The 3,523-nt window shown below is 39.7% G+C and overlaps 1 long non-coding RNA gene across 1 annotated transcript; it reads right to left on the bottom strand.

Annotated features, from left to right (window-relative positions):
• Positions 1-211: 211 nt before the first annotated feature.
• On the bottom strand, positions 212-1,653 carry LOC111844915 (uncharacterized). Its single transcript, XR_011985515.1, has 3 exons — positions 1,500-1,653; positions 650-748; positions 212-518 (listed from the first exon to the last, which is right to left on the bottom strand). It is a non-coding gene; the product is annotated as an uncharacterized lncRNA (long non-coding RNA).
• Positions 1,654-3,523: the final 1,870 nt, after the last annotated feature.

Here is a 3,523-nt window from a genome sequence, read left to right as displayed (position 1 = left end):
CCAAAGTCCACATTAATTAAGGCACTGAACAATGAACAAAAAAGGAAAATAACCATGTAAATTATATTACCTGAGCAACTTGTACCTGTCAAATGAGTCTTAAGGTCAAAAACAAACAAAAACTGTAAGACTAATTATTTCAAATCAAAAAACTCACCTACCAAAGTGATTGCATTTTTTCAAATGATGGCAAACAATGCCAGATGCCACTGAGAAATAATCTAAGACAACTTGGTAAGGAGATTTGCATACTTGGATGATGGCTTAGGACGCATGGGGTCCAATCCCACAAAGAGCCTCTGATATATCTCAAAAGTATACATCATTTTTGAGGGATACTTGAGGTCGAGGGCATAGGTAAGTCCAAACAGGAGGCAGCATGCTTTCGACAGGTTTGGCACACCTCTGACCACGGGCTGTCCTTCTATGATGATCCCAATCGTGTCGGGCTGATGGCACATGTAAATTTTCAGTGGGCAACTGCCAAGCTCAGCGTGTACCTCTGTTTCATCATGACTCTATTGGTGGAGACAAAAAAAGAATCAAGAGTTTGGTCAGACAAACAGGTAATGAGATGAATATATGTGCCTCACAATATGAATACATACAAACAGAAAAATAGACAAGTAGCTTTAAGCCCAATACATACGTGGTGGACACTGATGAGGTCTTCCTGTCTCTCCCCCATATACTCAATCAGGCATCTCAGGACCACTTCTCTCCTTTTCTCCACAGAGGCAGATGGATCCTGTTAAAAAGTAAAATCTGATCAAAAGTCACGGATCCTGAATTTCCGGAATTGCAAAAAGTTTCCGGATTCCGGAATCCGGAAAAACAAAGCAAAAAAACATGTGCATGTTGTTTACTCAAAAAAAGGCAAGGGGGACAGTTCACAAAATTTAGATTTAACTGTCCAAGTAGGCTGTGTTCATCAATATGAATCAAGCTTCTATTAGTACATTGTCTATTTCTCACCTCAAACGCTTTCTTAAACATGTTTTAGTGGACCTTTAATGTGTAAAGAGACTGCTTAGGAGCAAGGCACAGTCTTGGAAAATGGTGACAATGGAATTACATTACTTGTGCACTTACATACATATGCAGCCAGCATGTCTATTAACAAAAAGAACAGTCCTGGAGTACACAGAGGAAGTGTAACTTCACTGAATGTTTGGGCATACATTTTCACACTAGATCAACATAATAGCAAGGTCATGTTAACTCACTGTGGGGGCTAACTATCCTCTTAAACTATGCTACTCTTAAAACAGTGCCTTACATGTAGTTGTCTTTTATAGAATGAGAGGTGGGGGGTCTCATGATCAGTTTCTGGGTAGTATGAATGTGCTCACCATGTGTCATAACAACTGGCTCAGTAGATTTCAACATATACTTCAGATACACAGACACCGCCATCCTTCCCATTTAGAACACGGTGAAATATTGATGACTACATGATAGAGAATACATTTTTACATAACACCATTTTTTCCTCTCACCTGGATAAGTGTCATCATTTGGGACTTGATTCTTTGACCAACGGCTCCTCCTTTTGCGTTGAAAAGTGACAACAGCTTTGGAGTTTGCCTGTCCAACTGTGACATAAATGTTGACTCAAGTGATATGCCACTGATTCTCAGAAACTCTTCACAGATCTGTAAAGAGAAGTATACCATCTTAGTTACATACCAAAAGAGAGATGTTTTTCTCTGTGATTTAAACAACATGAGAGTTTTGGATACAAATCAGTTTTCAATCAAAATAAAATCATGGACAGTGTCAAGCAGTAAAGGTACATATTCACTATATAGTTATTTTTAAGCATGAAAAATGCAAGAATGAAATTTAATCTTTGGTCAAGTTTGTTGCCTTATGTGCCCTGTCTTCACAACTATCGGCCATTTACCATAATTGAGCAATGTGAAATTCAACTGAATGTGGCACAGCATAAAAGAAACAGAGTCTGATGGTGAAGAAAGTTTTGTGCATACTGCACTGTAATTTTTAACAATACCAGTAGATGACAAAGAATTGGATTTTAGCTAGTCACCTCTGCTGAGTATACCTTATAGGGCAGAAATAGGGCAGGCCATCTCTCTAGAAGATCTGCAACACTTGGGGCTTGACCTACAATCTCCTGTCTTCTCAAACTGAAGGTTCTTGACATCATCTCATTTATAACTCTGCTGTTATTCTTTTTCTTTATCTCAGAAATCAACTCCAGCCTGTTACTCTCAAGGGAATCTTCTGTTTCCCCAGCTGGGTGAGAGGGCAGGTAGTTTACCTCAGCTTTCCGGGGTTTTTTTATATTCTTTGCTGGTTGCTTGTCTTCAGAAGATTTGCGCTTTAGAGAGTTCACCAAGACTTCTGGAATCCCATGCACCCGAAGTTTGCTTCGGTAGTTTCCTACTTTATACTTCAGGCTCTGCTGCCATCCATAGAGACCATTGAAGGAGCCTGGCTCCTTCAAAAATGGGTTCTTTTTTATGAGAGCTTCTGCGACTGCACATCGCTGTGCATCACTTGGGTAGGGAGTGTAAGAAAAGATGAGCTCAGCTAAACATTCCAGAATGTTGGACTTAACGCCAGGGTAAGACTTCTCTTTGCACAAAAGGGAACCATCTATGAGGTAGCTTTCATTGCCTTTTTGAAGCACTAGTTCAGTGTTATATGAAAACTTAGGAATAGGAAATTCAGTTGGCCATGGCTTGTGCATTCCAGTGCTACGGGGACTGAGTATTAAAGTCTCATCAGATTCAACAGACATGGACCCACTTGATGTTGATGGTAGAGACACAGAGTCATTTTCTGACACTGATCTGGAGACAGAGCAATCTTCTGTTGGGAGCTCAGGAACGTCAGCATTTGTAAACAAAATGACAGGTGGAACATACACTATCCTTCAGGTCATCAATTGAACTTAAAGTAACAAAGTCATCAAAATCTTGGTCTTTGCGCTGAAGGCTTATGTCCATTGAGATCCCATATGTTTGTTTTATTGTCGCTTCCAAGTCTTTAACTGTATGTGGCATTCCAGGAAGACAAAGTTTCTTTATGTCATGGTCAAGGATGACTCGAAATTTTACAGCTGCCTCCATTTTGATGATGTAGCCTTAAAAAGATGACAGAACAACATATAATTTTTACATTCAGTCTGGCATTGTTTAGCAAGCATTCTATTGCATACATCAGTACCACCTGAATTACAGTATACCAAACTGTATACGAAACATGTATCTATTCCAGACAAATATGGCGCTTCAGTGTCACCATACGCCTTCCTGCAACCTTGTAGTCTGAGAGCGGACATACATCAGTGAGATCCTTCTGTTCCACAAAAACTACAAGCTCTGTGCTCTCCAGCTCAAATGATCGAAAGTGCTCATCATACCAGGAAATTAATATTTTAGCAATGAAATGGACCTTGTCTCTCAAAATTACTGTCTGAAGAACTTCAATAAAGTCTGGGAGTCCTGCAGTAGACCCATAGGCCAAAATCATGCCTTTAGAGTATGTAGTTCCA

This window comes from Paramormyrops kingsleyae, chromosome 25, assembly GCF_048594095.1.
Source record: "Paramormyrops kingsleyae isolate MSU_618 chromosome 25, PKINGS_0.4, whole genome shotgun sequence".
Classification (NCBI taxonomy): domain Eukaryota; kingdom Metazoa; phylum Chordata; class Actinopteri; order Osteoglossiformes; family Mormyridae; genus Paramormyrops; species Paramormyrops kingsleyae.
Note: the sequence above shows the minus strand (reverse complement) of the source record. Positions and strands in the feature narration are given on the sequence as shown.